Source organism: Amphibalanus amphitrite, unplaced genomic scaffold (genome assembly GCF_019059575.1).
Source record: "Amphibalanus amphitrite isolate SeventyFive unplaced genomic scaffold, NRLGWU_Aamphi_draft 000607F_arrow, whole genome shotgun sequence".
NCBI lineage: Eukaryota > Metazoa > Arthropoda > Thecostraca > Balanomorpha > Balanidae > Amphibalanus > Amphibalanus amphitrite.
This window is the reverse complement of record NW_024882101.1, coordinates 2,269-20,048: the sequence shown is the minus strand read 5'-3', so window position 1 is coordinate 20,048 and position 17,780 is coordinate 2,269. Positions and strand designations below refer to the sequence as shown.

Genomic DNA, 17,780 nt, shown 5'->3' with positions numbered 1-17,780 from the left:
TGTCCGCTGTCGGCCACCGATGTTGACAACATAAAGTCTCCATTCAGCAGTAAACCTAACCGCACAGTTTATAGCACGATAGTAGGTGTACCGGTGTTAGAGAGCGAGTCCACCGCTCCGATACGATCGAACCGCATGGTTACGCCGTCATTCAACTGCCATCGGCGACCACACCAACAGCGGTCGATTGGGTCGGCTCGACTCGAGTGTGACCATTTGAGCTGAACATCGACCTCATGTTGTTACCACACTGGCTGCTCTGACACAAATTTGAGAAGACATCGGGCGCAGTCCCGGCCCGGCTGCATTGGGAAGGTAACCGGGAGCGAATAGTCGTCGGACAAGGGTCTATAGAGTATTGAACGCTGTCAGAAAAAAACCGCCGAAAAAAAAACACAAACTGTGTCTGCCTCAGCGTAAAATTACGGGAACACAGAGAGCGTTTCAAGCTAAATACTTTACGTTTCGCACAAATCATTAATTCCACATTCAATGTTAAATTGATCTCTTTGCTAATTTTGCAACAATGGAACATAAAGACGTCTTAGCTGGCCATTTTAGCAGATGTGCTCTAACTTTTATCTTCAAACATGATATTGCGAATTGACGACGGCTTCTCTCTTTCTTCGGTCGACGATCTTGGATAATTGAAAAGATTATGTCGTCCGATCACCATAAACATGCACTACAAATATGAGTCATTTTCCCGTTATTTAAAGGGACCCTCCCACCTTAACATTAGATTTGAGTTGAGATAGCCAAATTGGTGGCCATGGCCTGAAAATACCGGTTTGGGCACTCACAACATCGAAAAATACTTTAATTCGGAGATATTGAATTTTAAACTTGCAGTTTTCGGATTCTAAGGGGCTAATGCATTGGTATGCCCCCTTAGAATTTGTGACGTCAGCGGAGATCTAACGATTTTAAATATTTTACTAAAACGTTTGGTAGCACGCGGTGGTATATGCTGCTTTGCGCGCAACAAATGCCGCACTTTCAAATAAAGTCGCTAGGAACAGCGGAGATCCCAAAAAGTAAACAAAAGTAAAAGTCTAATATCTTGAAAACCGGTGAATATTTTTCGATGAAATTTGGTAGATATTCGTTTTTGCTCTTTCTGAACCGAGCGACATCACTTTCATGCCAATTCATTAACTTTTTTGAAGGTGGGAGGGTCCCTTTAAGCCCTTTCAATCAATTAAGGTTAGGACAAAGCAAGAAGAGGACAAAGTTGGGCATTTACCAAGCGAATTAAGTCCAAGCGAAGTAAAGTGCAGTACCGTCCCATTCACAAAGAATCCCATCAAACTACGTATAGCATAAGCGCGGGTCGCCGTAGGCTGAAGAGCTCATCTCCACTGACTGACAGACGAAGCGATTGACACACCAGGCTGAATTGGAGACGAGCCCGGTCAGGCGGGAATTTCGACACGCCGCTCGGGATCGCGTTACAGCGAGCTGTCACTCGATCGCCGATCGGGAGACGCGGGCCGCGGTCGGATGGTGTCGGGTGTCTGCCCGCAGGCGGTGAGGATCGCTCTAATCCGGCGCATCCTATCCAAGACACGATGGGCCGCGGCGGTAAGATGAGCTTCGGAGCTCATAAATGGACCATCTCGGGGCTGAAATCATATGCGATAAAAGGAAAACTTTTCATGACAGCTTGGGCTGGCTGAAGACATCTGAAGATTAATTGCTCAAAGCGGAATGACGAAACGTGTGTTTTTTTACAATTTGTTCATTAATTGCCATGTTTTAGCTCAAGGTGTCGGTGCTATTACAAGTCCCGTCAGCGATGATCACTAATGTCGGTCCTCAAATAACACAAAAACACCAGCGGGTCATGCCTTGCTACAAAACGTTGCGAAACAGCGAGCAGCTTCTGCGAATCACTGTCTGACGGAAGGAAGAGAGCAACAGATGATGCCAGCCTGGCGTGACTGACTGGTGCGTCACAGCCGTGACTTACGACCGCGTCACACATGTGACTGATGGCAGCGTCACCGCCGTAACGGCGGCGCCACGTGGAGGAGGCCCGTGACGCCGTCAGCAGATGCGTCTATAGGGAAAAGGCCATATGTCCGCCAGCAGCGGCACCAGGCACGGTTCCGTGATGCCAGTGCAGAGGGAGTGGTGGATGCTTTCCAGTCCCGACGGACGACTGTCACATAGTGGTCGGACAGATGAGCCTTCGTGAACCACCGAGCGAGCGAGCAGGAAGTCCTTTTGTTTCTTGATTGCAGTCAAAGTAACTATTGCTATGCAGGCAGGTTTCTGTAGGTCGCCCCATGATGTTCAACGTTCATGGAACAGCACATGATGTGCTGTTCATGACCTGACTAGAACCTGTTTCAATTAAATGCATGCGATGGAGGCATCTCGAACATAACCTGTTTGTTTATTTAGTAAAAACCATTGAAGTCACGCGAACGTGAGATGCAAAACGTCTTGAGAATATAGGGTAAGTCGGCAAGTAGGTAACTTTGTTTAATATATTTAAACCCTACCAACTAGCGCAAGCATAGCATCGGTCACTTATGGATGGAAATCCCCATGTGGCTGAAAAATTTAAGCTCTTAGTAGGTATTTTGTTGAGCAAACGTAACCAATAATATAGGAATACGAGCGTGATAATGCTATTGCGAAACGCTCAATGCCAAGCAGCAAGGTCTGATCCGTCCTGAAATTTTATTCATAGAAATGCCTACGCATCATCCAATAAACTATTCGGCCATGAATATCGGGGGAAAATAATGCACTTAACATAATATGCAGCAAGAGGCGGGCATTTCAAGGCGGCCCTGACACGCACTCGACCAGGCGACCCTGGGAGAGGAGATGACCTACGAGCCCGGGAATCACAGCAGGTCGAACAGGCAGGCCACCTGTTAATCACGGTGGCCGTCGGACATCACGCTAAGGACACCGCCGCGTCTGTTTACCTAGCTCCGGTGGAAGCCGCCACTTCTGGACACTATCGCACACACGAGGGCGTGCCGTTGGGAGCGGTGTGACGGATGTGGGCGTGTCTGGAGCAGGGGGGAGCCAGTGGGGTGACCGGCCCGTGATGGGGGCGGACCGGGCAGCAGGGCGGGTCGTCGAACTCACCTTCACCGCCCCCGGCACGGTCAGGCTAGTGAGGGATGCCGCTCAGTAGACCAAAGAGATCGTCTGGGGAACAGAACACATTGCATGGGTAAGAAACCGGCAGGAGGGATAGATTGAGACATGCTTGAGAGAATCCGCTCCACGTCAAGGGAGCGCCGTGAGCTTGGGCGTGACAAATACACTCCGATCAGGCTGCAGCGGTAAATTTGGAGTAGCGTCCCGTGGCTTATTCCTGGCCTACTTCGTAAAAGTTTTAAATTACTTTGTGACACTACGACAAACGGTATAATATCGGCTCCGTCGCTCCAGCCGTAAACATGTTTCGACATAGGCATGCGAGATATACGCGTTTCCCTACGATTTCGTAAACGGACTGGATGTCAGGCTCAAACTGCCTACCTTTGTTACCATTCTCATTCAGCACACGTCTGCTTCAAGTGGCCAACCAGCACTTTGTCCAAGCGTTGGCCAATACCTACTCCTGCTATATTTAGTCAAAGTCTCCACCAAACATATGCAATTACATATGCCTAAAGCCAATCATTCCTATTGGCGACTCGCTGGTCCCCCCTGACGTTCCGTGCAGATCCACGGTCGGGGCCGATTCGTCTAACGTCCTAAGGAGGAGGATTAGCTGACCGGCATGTTGGTCCCAGCCCAGGGACTGCCCCAGCGAGCCGGCTAGACTGGAGCTGACCTCGCAGGCGACCTCGCCACTATAGTTACCCACGTCAGGTCACGGCCGGAGACGCTGCGGCAGGTCATTAGCCAAGACCAGCACCGGGCCAGCAGTGCAGTCGCTAATTAGATCGGCGGATACGAGCTGCGTGATACACAGACCCCTAATTCAGCCGCAAGTGGCAGCGGTTTACTGGCGAGCTCGCGGTAAGCGCATGATGTATCCTCGTCCGTTACCACAGAGTGCCGGTGGAGGGCTCACTAGTGTAATGAGCTGAAAATAGGCAGCGGTATTTAGTGGACTGACCCAGCGGTGTGGTGTCTTGGGCAATAACAGGCTGCATTAGAAAACTGAAATTGCACCAGAAGTTGACGAACCACGTGTTCATAATGCTCCTACATGTTTGCATATGGTCGAAATGGAGCGTGCTACAGCTGCACGCAATGTTCCATGTGCTGCGCGACGACTGTAAGCAGATATAGAATCCACACTGAACTCTGAATCGCACTCAGCCAGCAGCCGAAGACCGGACCAGCCTCTATGTGCCGGCAGGACAGCACATGGTCGGCCTGCGGTGCCTAAATCGAACGGTCGGCAGCTAGACAGAGTTAGCGGCGTGACGCCACACATAACGGCTAATCGTGACGTAATCGAGGGTTCATCGATCAACTGACGCTAATCGATTGGTCTCCCCCTCATCGCTCAGGAATAACGCGGCGTGACGGTAACGTAACACGTCTGATACCAGCCAATTATCAAACCACCGGGAATGTAACCTACAGGCAGTTTGAGACTTTTTATGATGTCCAATCATCTTATTATTTCTTTCCTGAACCACAACGGCTCGAACAGGGCTCCAGGCATCGAACCGATCTTCCCAACGGTGTGTGCTTTTCCATTTAGTTTTAAGGGACAGTACCTAATAAAACTTTGTTTCGTGAAATACACAAAGGTAAAGTCCTTCCATGAAAAATAGGTACTGGTAAAAGCGGTCAGTGACGTTCCGCTCACACCTTCAATCCTTCAACTGAAGACGTCTTCAAGCGAGAGCTGTATATCCTAATCATCTTATTGAACAGTTAGGTACTAAGGCATAGGTATATAGGTATTTACCTGACCTTGCTTTAATTCTTTCAATGAATACAAACACAGCTTCTATTAAAAGAATAAGTATAAGGCAACCGCCCATGCATGGCTCTTTTTGGAGCAGCAGCAAGCCCCAAATTACCTACTCATTATTCATTAAGGTATTAATTTGGTACATGGCCGGCCTTACCAATCAAAAAGAAGATATCTGATGAATTTTGGTTTCAACTTAAATGATGCGTTACCTATTCTCATTCTGTGCAGATCAGGCAACACAATTCGGGCTGATTGAGAAACTGCTATATTGAAAGGCATCTCATTAGGTGCAAAAAAAAAAAAATAACACGGCACGGTGAAGCAAGCCAAGCGTAGCACCCAGCTAATTAGGCATGCATTTATTCAAAATCGTAAAAAACACACAAAGGCAGTCCTGAGCCGGAGAGGAATGGAGACAAAGGTAATCTTGACGGGAATCACGAGTAAGTCGTCAGACATCTCGTAAGCGATTTTGACCATTATTTGCTATGCTATTCATACGCCCACTAGGTAGAAATATTAATGAACGGCGTTTGTCATATTTCATTCTAGAAGAAAAGAAAAATCTGGATGAGGGAGCACGTGTAGGTATAATGCCTTGCTAATGTGTAAGAGTAAGTCGTATGAATATGGAAATGCACGCAGCCTTCAAACACCAATCACCTATCTCAGAGGACAGCTCCCGGTTGGAAGGCAGCGGGGCAGCAGAAAAATAAGTCAACAGGTGAAGCCGATCGTTACGGCTTTTGTTATATTCCCTTTCCGTGGGCGCCATGCGCTGTGCTGGGCTGAGTGAACCAGGCAACACTGCTGCATTTTTCATGCAATGCTTTGGGGAGAGTAGGAGACGTCCCGTGCCATATACCAACAAAGCATTTTACCGAAACTGAGAGATATACACCATCTATAGCACCTTGGAAGCACCCCTATCTTCATTGAAGGTCACCTTCATCACCAAGTGCACCCCCATCTCAAAAGCAAAAGCTACGTCCCTGTGTGCCACTGTTCTGCCCGAAATAGATAGAGACATGGGACTGCACTGCACAGTGCACGCCTTCCCGCCATCCCGACAGCGAACCAGCTGGGTTCGGGCTGTCAGACATCCCCGTATAAAGCCAGTGAGGGGAGGAAGCTGCCGAAGCTCCCGGGCCGATCTTCTACGAACTGACAGCGCCGAGGGAGAGGAGCGCCGCCCGCGGGTCAGGCGGCCCCTGGGAGCGCCCGGCGCCGGTGACGCAACCCAGGAGGCCGGCTGGGGAAGGACCGCGCGGCGGCGGCGGCGCCGTGCCATCTCCCCGCCTCGAGGGATCATAACAGTTGGCGGCGGGCGCGAGACGAGCCGCGCGGTGAGCCGACCCCGGCGGCGGGACAGGCCTGCGTTACGCCTGGTTACACCACCCGAACATGGTCAATAGCCATTAGCCGGTGACCTACGGCCGCTGGCCACGCGAGGGTGGCGCTGGCGACGTTGGTGCGGAGAGGAGCTGCGCGACGTGACAGCCCGGGGTCACTCTGTGCTGGGGAGACATATATGGCGACCCTGTGCTGACTGCTGGGGAGATGAGGCTCAGTAAGAATGGGGGAGATGTTGTCTTGATTCCTGATCGGACAAACTATCTGCGCATAGGGAGACAGTAGCGGCGGAACATCTTCAATTAAGGGGGGGGGGGGACACTGCCGACTTTTGGTCCCATTCTTTCCATGCAACGCCCATAGGGCTAATGTTAAAATAGCAAAATCAAAGGGGGGCACGGTGCCCCGGTGCCCTCCCCGTTCCGCCGCCTACGTAGGGAGATGGTAATGGTATATGCGACTCCGTGCAAACAAAATATGAGAGACACAGTCAAACGAATGATAAAGCTGAGGCCTCTTGCACCAAATTACCTAGCTAGGTAGAATCGGCAAAATAGGTACCTACCTAGTAAAAACTACATACGACGGTAACTTCTCTTGCATCATTCTATAGAGTCTGTTCCACAGTAGCGGCGGAACACCTTCAATTAAGGGGGGCACTGCCGACTTTTGGTCCCATTCTTTCCATGCAACGCCCATAGGGCTAATGTTAAAAGGCCAAAATCAAAGGGCACGGTGCCCTGGTGCCCTCCCCGTTCCGCCGCCTATGCTGTTCCACATACGCGTAGGAAGTAGGAACCATGGGTGCAGTAGGTGCAGTTGCACCCACAATAATTCTCCAGTGGGTGCAGACAATGTAGATACTCTGCACCCACAATAATCTGGAGCAAAAACCCATTTTCTCATAAACACTACTTCTCAGTTCTCATGCAGCACGAGAAATTCAGGATACCTATTTCGCCTACTATCCATCTTTCGAAGCAGTTACTGCTGTGATTGATGGTCTTACTGTGCTCAAGTTAAAAAAAAAGAAGAAACGGAAGACATGTAAGTGAACATACCTATACCGACGACCCACTGTCAAAAGTTTCAAAGCGATATGTGTTCGAAAATGGCTAAGTTAGCCCTTTTTGCAGTAGTCAATTTACAGTTGCGTGAATTGTTAATATACTTTTCGACGTAATACCAGTATAACCGGCCCCCGGTCAACAGACATGGTAGCCCAAATCTAGTCGGATATGAAAATTCTTCTAAATCCATAGACTTTAATGCTAAATTGACTATATTTGAGAGGGTTTTATGAAGATCCATGACCAGATACAGAAAAAAGCTAGATGCTATCTTGTAGATTAAATCGTATACTATCTGCGACTTTTGAACTGTTTATCAATCTGAGGTACGGAAATCGTGTTCCCAAGAGACTGAAAGTAGCCATGCTTTACATTAGACCCAATGGCAAAAATTCGGAATCTGACGAAATTGTCCATTTTTAAGACTGATTTATGAAAATTCCAGACAGGACATATAAAAACCCGAGATACTATCAGGTGGGAAATTTCATTGTCTATTACTGCTTTTTGAAGTGTTTTTCGATCTGAGACCGGCAAATCGTGTTCCCAAGAGACTGAAAGTAACCCTGTTCTACAGCAAGACAATGGCAGAATTCTAATATTTGATGGAAGATATCTTAGGTGATAATAACCTTACTACTAATTGCAATGCTTCATTGGAAAACTCAACACTGGCACTATCATCGGTCTTTGCATTGCTATTTCACAGAACAACAAGAAATAAAGTTTTGAAGCCTTTGAATATTGACTTACTTTTCATCGACGGGCTCGATCCTCATCACCACCAACAATTTTCCGGGAAGTCAGGATTTTGCAGATATTTAAGCAGAATTGCAGAGCTGTGTTAATACTACGGCACTTAAATACACATATTAAGAAAACTGTTTTTTTTTTCTAGCATGAGTTAGGTCTCAGAAACAGAAACATGTCGATATATTGGGGAAAAATAAGTGCAAATGATCGCGCAAGAGATCCTTAGCTCCCTAGCAACAACCTAGCAACGTAAGGCAAAATAGTAAACAACTCCTGTTGATATCAGGTATTTATCCTTGGAAGCACACTAGACGGTCACCATACTGGGCTTCATACTGAATTTTGCATACCAGAATGGATGTTTCCAACTAAAATTATTTTTTCGCGAAATTTATCTTTGTTGCCCTACTATTTTTCGTAAAACCGAGATATACAAACTTCATGATATTAAAAATAATATTGTGATAATGAAAACCGCCATATAAAACAAGATAATTGCTGAGATCATGCCTACTAAACTTGGTCCTACCCCCTAATAGTATAACGCCTTTTGGGGCGAATAACGGAGCAAGCGAGAGGGTGGGCCTTGCACGTGCGAAATTGCGAGGGGTACCTCCAGCTGACTTGTGCACGGCACCCTACTAACCGGTCTCTAGCGATGTGCCAAATTTGAGCACAATCGGCTCAGCCGTTCTCGAGATCTGGAAGCGGCACCCTGCACGTGCGCACGTGCAAAATGGGCCCCAACTGACTTGTGCACGGCACCCTACTAACTGCTCCGTAACCGTGTACCAAATTTGAGCGCAATCGGCCGAGCCGTTCTCGAGATCTGGAATCGACCCCTGCACGTGCGCACGTGCAGCAGCACCCAACTCTGGCACATGGATATGCATTGCCTAGTGGGTGCCTACCTACATGCCAACTTTCAACGCAATCGGCCCAGTAGTTACCGATATATTGCAACTATTACAAAAGTGACACCTCTTCGTTTTGCACGTGGCACGTGCATAAGGGGTCACCCACATGCATCCAAGGCCCTAAAACATATGCATCGGGAATAGTCCAATACTTGGTAGAAGAAATGAAGCTACCCTACAAAAATTACCGCATGTAAATCGGTCAAGTGGTTGCTGAGATATAAGCGTCGTAGAATCGTGAACACGGCCAGCCGGCCGGCCGCTCATACTCAGAAATTTCCGTTATTCTACGTAAGACTCCGCTCGCTTCGCTCGGCCTCGCTCCGTAATAAAAGCTCGCAATGAGCCTCCGCTCGAGTGTCGCTCCCTCCCCCCCCCCCCCCCACCGCTTCACCGGCCATGGTTGTCCTGCACCCATGCACCACAATGTTCCAGCCGTTTCTACGCCCATGCTGTTCCATACCAAGCTTGCGGTCGGATTTTCTTCGGCAGATCGCTCATGTAGGTACCTACTCTCGCTCATATGGCATCGGATCGCTTCTCCGCTCAAGAATTTGCGCCGTAAGTTGTATGAGCAATATATACAGAAATCACGCACTGCTTTCAGCAGGGCACTTCGGCCGCAAGCTTGGAGTTATTTATAGTCACCGTGCTTGGAGTATACCTATCCAAGATTACTTTACTACTACCTACTACCTATCTACCTAGGTAAATTTTACAACTCGCGTTTTCAGGATTGGATGTTCGGCGGCCTTGGGCAGAAAAAAGGTGCTAGAAAACGAACAAAAAGGAAAAAAATTAAAACGTATTTTCAACTTTCAGTTTCACTATAGCTTCCAATAATTATTTCGAATGCATATATATATATCTTTATTTAATGAAAAGAATGAGTAAAATTGAATTATGTGGTTGAGGTTGCCATGACAACAAAGTGGTGTATTTGGCCGCTTGCGCCGCTTGTTTCAAAACTATACCGAATTCATCCTTCGCGTGCTTCGCGTCCCTTGCTATTCATATGATAATTCTTAACTAGGGACTAGGGGGGAGGAGCCTTAACTAGGGGAGAGGTACTATTCATTTTCAATCAAACGAGCAAAAGATAAGTACAACTGGAGATGAAACGCATAATTGCGGAGCAGAAAAAGCTGGAACTGTTTCAGCTCATCCGTGATGAACGCAAGGTAAGTGCATGCTATCCAAGCTAGGAGCTAGGGTTTTTTGACGAGGCTCTTTCTAGCTCATTTATATTGCGATAATTTCGATGCATGAGTGATCTTCGCATATTTAGAGAGTAGGCATCATTTTATAAATTATAATGCACCACTTGCATCCTTTGCAACATCACGGTTGGAGCTATAAGCTTGCAACAATCCCTATGTAGGACCTAAACGTGCTTGATAATAATGTGATGATTGATGTGTACCTAGGTATTCAAGCTCTTAGCTCAGAGACAATGATACAATTCTTATATTTTTCCGGGGAGGCATTTTATTAAAAAAAGAGCGAACATGCACTTAGACATATTTATAGGTACATACTCGCCCAGGGGCGTCGCCGACGGGGGGTCGGGGGGTCGTGACCCCCCCCCCCCCACTCTTGAAAACTGGGGGTGTCGACCCCCCCCCCCACTTTTTGCGATGCTGAGTATGCTTTTTTAGCTTTTATGTCAGTGAAGCAGGCGTCAGCAACACCAACAAATACATCACATTCAGAATCGCTTCAAGAGCTCCCTAAAGCCAATGAGCCAATTACCTAAAGTTCAATTAGCTGTGGGCGGGGAACACCAGCACAACAATATTCTTAAGTAGCCACCATTCTAGTACCTTTTTACCCCTCAAAGGATTGGACGCGCCAAAACTGCCCCGAGCGTTCGTCTGATCGTTAAAAAAATGGTCGCAGTCGATTCGTCGGATCAGTACCTAACTACAAAACTACAAACTAGCCTCAGCCTCATGGCTACCGTCATAGCTGTACAGTGCACATGTAGGGGGAAAGGGAGTCAGATGAGACCGTCTCGGGCTTTCGCAAAGAAGTCGCGCAAAAAGGAGCCGATTGCAACGAAACTTCCGGTGCGCTCGAGTTAATCACCTATTTAAAAATAAATCGATATCCCTGATTCAAATAAAGATGACCTTGGTTCACTTTTTATAACATGCTTTTAATTTAGGTATAGGATAGTTTTTGGAGCTGATTTTGAATTTAGCGCCCATCTGAACATTTGACCCTCGCCGGCACAAGGGGGGGGGGGGTTGATGCAACCCCCCCCCCTAAGGTTTTTCGCTAATAACTCGCGTAAAAGCGGCGGATCGCGACGAAACTTTCAGTACCCTCGCATTGATCAATGTTACACCTACCCTAAAAATTTCATGACCCTGACCCAAATGACCTTTGACCTGTGACCTCTTTTCCGGGACCATGTTTGCCCGGATTCGCGATTCGGCGTATGTCGGCTCGCATTAGCCCCGCGTTTGCAAGCTTTTCGTGGTTTCAAACGTTCAAACATGTGATTTGATGTTGCTTCCATACATTAGGGTGGGTGTCAAGGTCACCCGAAGGTCAGGTCAGGTCATTGACCTTTGGTGACCTCGTGTGACCTCGGTTTACTTTTTCGAGTTTTACATGTTTCTATGCTAGTTTTTGGAGCTGAATTCGAATTTAGCAACCATTTGAACATTTACGAAGTAGTTTTGGTGCCTTCGTAATATGTTACGAAGCTGTCAGAGGCGGTTGACACGTATTACGAATACACGTCACAACCCCTACCGGTTGACCTGACCTGACCTGACCCGACCTGGTCTAAATGCTTAAAGACATCATCTCTGATCAAAACTAACACGATATTCGTGATCAGCACCCCGGAAAACCACATAACAGCCACACTTCAAGACTTTCTAACAGGTCCCGATATTCCCGATTTTTGGGTCATTGACCTGACCTGGAAGGTCAACCGATTACCTAGGACCTTAAAATTGGGTACCATTGGCTTCCTCTCGTGACGGGCAGCACGCTCGTTTTTTTTCCACGAAGCTCTAGCTCCACCAGGGGCCAAACGCGAGGGGGGTCGTACCACCCCCCCCCCCCCCTCCCCTTGTGCCGTCGAAGGACTCAAAATGGCCTGTGCCGGCGAGGGTTAAAATACAGCTTTTGAGGCCAGCTGATTTTCCCACATCGATACGTAAATTGTAGCCTGGAAGCAAAATATAGAGCCAGAAGATTATCGTCATCACGAGTCCAGTTACGTTGTAGCACACACGGGAATTCATATAGGACAACCCTGAAAGACGCAGGATGGGGGGGGAAGGGGGTCAGAGAATAGAGATGGACGCGGGCGGATCAGAGACGGAATCAGAACCTTCGGAGGCATTCCCCCCAAAAAAATGTTCGTCATTTTCAAAGAGTCCTCGAATATCACTTCTTCGCATGCTTCTGCGCCCGTAACATTTTTATTATGATAAATGCTACCATTACCTATAGTTTGCCATTTTTAAACTTCTCTAGGCCGAGGGAGCGACAACATTGCGTTGTCATTGGAGGAGACATTGGAGGAAAAGTTATTCCGATGCCAATAGATTCTTGAATTACAAACTCATCGACCACGTTGTGCAGTTTAACCAGTTGTGCAGTTTTTCGCCCGTATTGGTGTTTTTCCAGCCGTGAACGTATAAGGGGGGGGGGGGGAGGTCATCCCTTGCCGTTTCGCCCCTGATGGCCTTGATCGAGCTAGAGCTTCGCGAAAAAAACGAGCGTGTTGCCCGTGACGAGAGGAAGCCAATGATACCAAATTCTAAGGTCCTAGGTCATTGGCTGACCTTCCAGGTCAGGTCAATGACCCAAAGGTCGGGAAAATCGGGACCTGTTAGAACGTCGTAAAGTGTGGCTGCTAAGAGATTTTTCGGGTGCTGATCACGAATATCATGATAGTTTTGATCGCAGATGATGTATGCATGCATTTAGGCCAGGTCGGGTCAGGTCAGGTCAGGTCAACCAGTAGGGGTTGTGACGGGTATTCGTAATACGTGTCAACCGCCTCTGACAGCTTCGTAACATGTTACGAAGGCACCAAAACTACTTCGTAAATGTTCAAATGGTTGCTAAATTCGAATTCAGCTCCAAAAACTAGCCTAGAAACATGTAAATCTCGAAAAAGTGAACCGAGGTCACCCGAGGTCACCAAAGGTCAATGACGTGACCTGACCTTCAGGTGACCTTGACACCCATCCTACCGCATTGGGCAGCATCATATCACATGTTTGAACGCTTGAAGCCACAAAAAGACTGCAAACGCGCGGCTAATGCGGGCCGACGTACGCCGAATCGCGATTCCGGCCTAACATGGTCTCGAAAAGTATAGGTCACAGATCAAAGGTCATTTGGGTCAGGGTCATGAAATTTTCAGGATAGGTGTAAAAGTGATCAACTCGAGGGTACTGAAACTATCGTCGCGATCGGCCGCTTTTTACGCGAGTTATTTGCGAAAAACCGAGGGGAGGTCCGTTCAACTCCCCCCCCCCCCCGCTATACGGGCGAGAGTTAAGGCAAACTTTTAGTGCCGTAAAGTGGGGCTATTTGAGACAGTGGGGCTATTTGAGACAGTAAGGTAATGGTATAGTAAAATCGCTGTAAAATGAAAACCGTTTGATGTTTTTTCGTCATTTTTGCTTAGGCTAATGTGGAATTGAACAGTGAATGCTCTGAATAACCTTTTTGAAAATTTTGAAAAGTTCTGAAAGAAATTTGCAATAAAATACGAAATACAGAAAAACGCACAATTTAAGTTGCTCGAAAAGGACCCCTACCTGCAGCTTAAAAAAGTTGAAGTTTTAACAGAGCTCGCCACTGTATCTATCGTTACTACCTTTTTGCTTATAGGCTAAGCACATTTTTCATGAAAATATTATATATTGTTAACGGTACCGCCGATTGCGTAACCCATTGTCTCAGAATCCCGATGATGCCCACCTGGTCAAACCTCAACGGATATGCCAAATAGCTGATGATAGCGGTTTAGCGATGCACCCGAGAAGACTTACCGCCATCTACCTGAAGTGCATCGAACGTTCGACATAAGCAACACCGGTGAATCGGTCGTGGTCATAAACGTGCAGTGGGTTCATGGTAGGTACTTTTAGCAGCAAGCAATATTACATGTTCGTAGTGTAACATAATAACCCTTTAGCTGGTGACCAAACTAGTTATTCTGATGAATATGTGCTTAAAATGTGCTTCATCAGTCACTGACTTATCCGACAATCAACATATGTCTACCTTGGTTGACCAAAAACACCATTGAGTGTTACTTAACACATGAACGTATTGTTAGGTGAGCCTATCCAAGTACTTGATGTGGTAGGGTAACAGGCCAATTGATACAGCATGCAGCGATCGAGGAAAATCGGCATAAAATCAAAACAGTTTAACATTTTTCTGTTATTTCTTCGCATGGAGATGCACAAAGGAACAAACAATCATGCAGACCATTCACTCAAATGTTTTGGGAAACCTTTTGCCTTGTTTGATTCATTACAGTGTGTTTCATAAGGTAGCGAGACTGTCTCAAATAGCCCCACCGACTTTCGGTATATCTGTTTTCACGTCACCGGGGCTATATACATAAACTTACTTTCAAAATTTTACTGTCGATGACTTTGAAATAGTCCTTGATGATCATCCTGTCAGTTTGAAAGCTATGGGTCGCATCATATTATGATAGCCTTAGCATATAATGATGCAATTTTATACCCTACCGAATTGAAGTGTCCTACGAAAAAGGAAAAGATTGAATATAAAGGTCATATAACAGTCTTTGAAGAAAACAATTTTTGCCAAAATGAACAAAACTCAATTTCCAAATGCATGGCGTTTAAAAATTATCTCTAGCGTGACCGATTTTCTTTAATTTCTTTGCAACTAAAACTGTCTCAAATAGCCCCACCCTATGGGGCTATTTGAGACAGGCTTTAACATAAAAAATAACCTTAATCATTATTACTAGCTGAACCAAAATACACCTATATGAAAGAGCTCACAAAGAACTACATTTTTGCAATTTACATGCTATAAGAAATATGAACCGTCTTAAAGGGAGAGGCCAAAAACGGTAAAATCCGTTTCAAATAGCCCCACTTTACGGTAGGGTAAGGTGCCTAATTAGCGACCCCCTTAATTTGAACCGTCATTGCTCACGCTCTGTGGGTGCCACTCTATTACTGGCTTGATTTTCGGAGAGGTCGTTCATTTTTCTATTAAAATATAGTCATTTTCTGTCCCAATGTTCACTAACTTATTTGTAGTGAGCATTTTGGCAAACCACTGCAAAAAACGCTAATAGGGAACTCTTCCCGATTAGCGACCGGGGAGGGTCGCTAATAAGTCTATGGTTTCCCCATATTAAAAGTTGCAAAAAAATGCGACGCCTGAAAAGCTGAAATATGATCTAAAAAAAAAGGTAACCTATACGCAAAGCACTCAATCACTCGAACAGGAACGTTTATCCAACACATTTACGTAAGTAAAACTGGTCACGTGATGCACCGAAGGCGAAAAGAAGGCGGAAACCCAAATTTTGCGGGCTATCTCGTATGATATTCGAGGTCCGCGCTGAATTCGGCACCCCTGCAGTCGGTGACGACATTTGACATCCCCTGCCACACATTCCAAGCTTCAGCAACACCTCATTTTAGTTTCTCTCTTTTCCCCTTTCTTTCCCTTCTTGAGCTATTTGCGACCATGTCAGGCGCAAATAGGAAATATGAGTTACGACACATTTTTAACCGCCATGCTGTGCACAGTTAAGCGATTTACTATGGGAAAACGGCAATCAATTGAAAAAGGAATGTCGATTCAGAATAAAAAAGGTGCATCATCCTAATGTGCATCGCTTTTCATCAGAGAGGGCCCAAACACACACGTTTTGGATAATAAACTCGTCATTTTTATTTAAACTCACCTGAAACGTCCCACCAGAAACATCGACAACCGTAAAATAATGTACTTTGATAACCAAAGTATGGCTGACCTTTTGACGCTGTTTTTGCCCCGTTTTCTCCCGCCAGTTTTTCTGTAGGGAGGTAGGTCGCAAATCGGAAAGGGTCGCTAATTAGGCACCTTACCCTATGTATTATAATTTGTTTGTTTTTCTACAAACTAAACAAATCATTTGCAATGGTGAATCTCGGGAGGCCGAGTACTTATGATGCCGGCTTTATCTGCTGGTGAATTTTGCCTGATCACCTACCCAATAGATATGGAAATAAAGCGTGTCAACGTTCTCGTTTTCCAGACGCTTTATGGAGAGTTTAAGGGCCCCAACGCCCGCTCGCGTAGGCTTCAAGAATGGGGTCGCATACGCGAGCGGGCCATTCAACTTGGCCTGATAAATGACGCAACATCGACGCGAAGCATGTTGCAGGGTGTCATAAAAAACACCCAAGACCGGACAAAAAGTGAGTAACCATTAATACCACCACTTCACAGCAATTCAGCACACTGCAGTGGCTAGCACAATAGAATTTAACCAAATAACGCACCTTATATGCAGACTTCAATTTTCTAAGGCGTTAGTTCGTAAGAAATTGGTCGATATCCCCCAAAGAGCAAATATTCACGCCGTACACTTACCTCTGCTGCAGAAAAATTCCAGCAGAAGAACCAGTCGGGTCCAGGTGCAGTGGTCTGGACCGAGCTCGACGACACCGTCATGGATTGCTTGGGTATGTTACTTTCAGCCTTCAGATGTAACGGTAGTAGTGTTGGGAATTGGGATGGCACCCCTTCTCAGATGTAACGGTATCTTAATGCATTGTCGTTGGGAGTGAGGGTGGGGAGAGTGGTATATCATGCACATGAGCTAGGAACATGAAAAACAGCACATCCATGACTAATCGGAGCTCCAGCATTCCGGACCTTTGAAAAATACGAAGATATGATACCTATCCCTCGCCAGACCTATTGGTTTTACATACGTCCCGTCCAAAGGGGGATGCGGAGGCAGGGGGAGGGCACCATCCCAGTCCCTCGCCGTTTATCCCCTACTTAATTAGCCCGCGCCGGGCCGGTGCTCTGAGATTCCGCGCCGGGCCGGGGGGGGGGGGTGTTTGAACACCCCCCTTCTAACTCGGCTCCTGGGCCACGTAGCGACACGCGGTAAGCGGCAATCGAAAGAACGTCCAAAATAAGGACGAAAACACTTCGGTCATTTTTTGGTCAGGTCAAAGGTCAGGTCACCAGAGGTCACCAAAGGTAAACTGTTGACTATTTCAACATTTTTGAAACTGCCAACGGCTATCTCGGGAACCGATAGAGCTAAAGCGCCGCGGAAAAACGCATTCGATAGCCCTTTTACAGACCTTTCTGGATAATGTTCTCAGATTTGACCTCCGGTCAACGGTTTAGCCTCTGCAGAGGGCAAAAACTCCAAAAATAGCCGTTTTTACGAAAAGCGTTTTTTTCGGCAATATCTTTTGACTCAAAAGAGCCATGACATAACTTTTGCCAGCATCGTGTTCCTCTCGTCAAGACGCGTCGAATAAACTATAATTTGACCTTGAAAGGTCAATTTGAAAATTTAACCTCAGGTCAAGGTCATGACCTGACCGGAAAAGGTCATGTTGCATAGCAGTCGATCCGCAACGTCGAGCCGAACACATCTAAGGCGTTTTCAGCGCCCTAGCACCTCTCTATCAGAAGTTATTAGCGAAAAACTGTTAGATTCTGTTCGTGACCTGAGATGACCTCGGGGACATAAGGAGGGGTCACAGTTGCCATTTTCCGGTTCAG

General features: G+C 46.7%; 1 long non-coding RNA gene across 1 annotated transcript; it reads left to right on the top strand.

Moving 5' to 3' along the window:
• Positions 1-9,988: 9,988 nt before the first annotated feature.
• LOC122394700 lies at positions 9,989-16,715 on the top strand. Its single transcript, XR_006258915.1, has 3 exons — positions 9,989-10,186; positions 16,285-16,447; positions 16,634-16,715. It is a non-coding gene; the product is annotated as an uncharacterized LOC122394700 (long non-coding RNA).
• Positions 16,716-17,780: the final 1,065 nt, after the last annotated feature.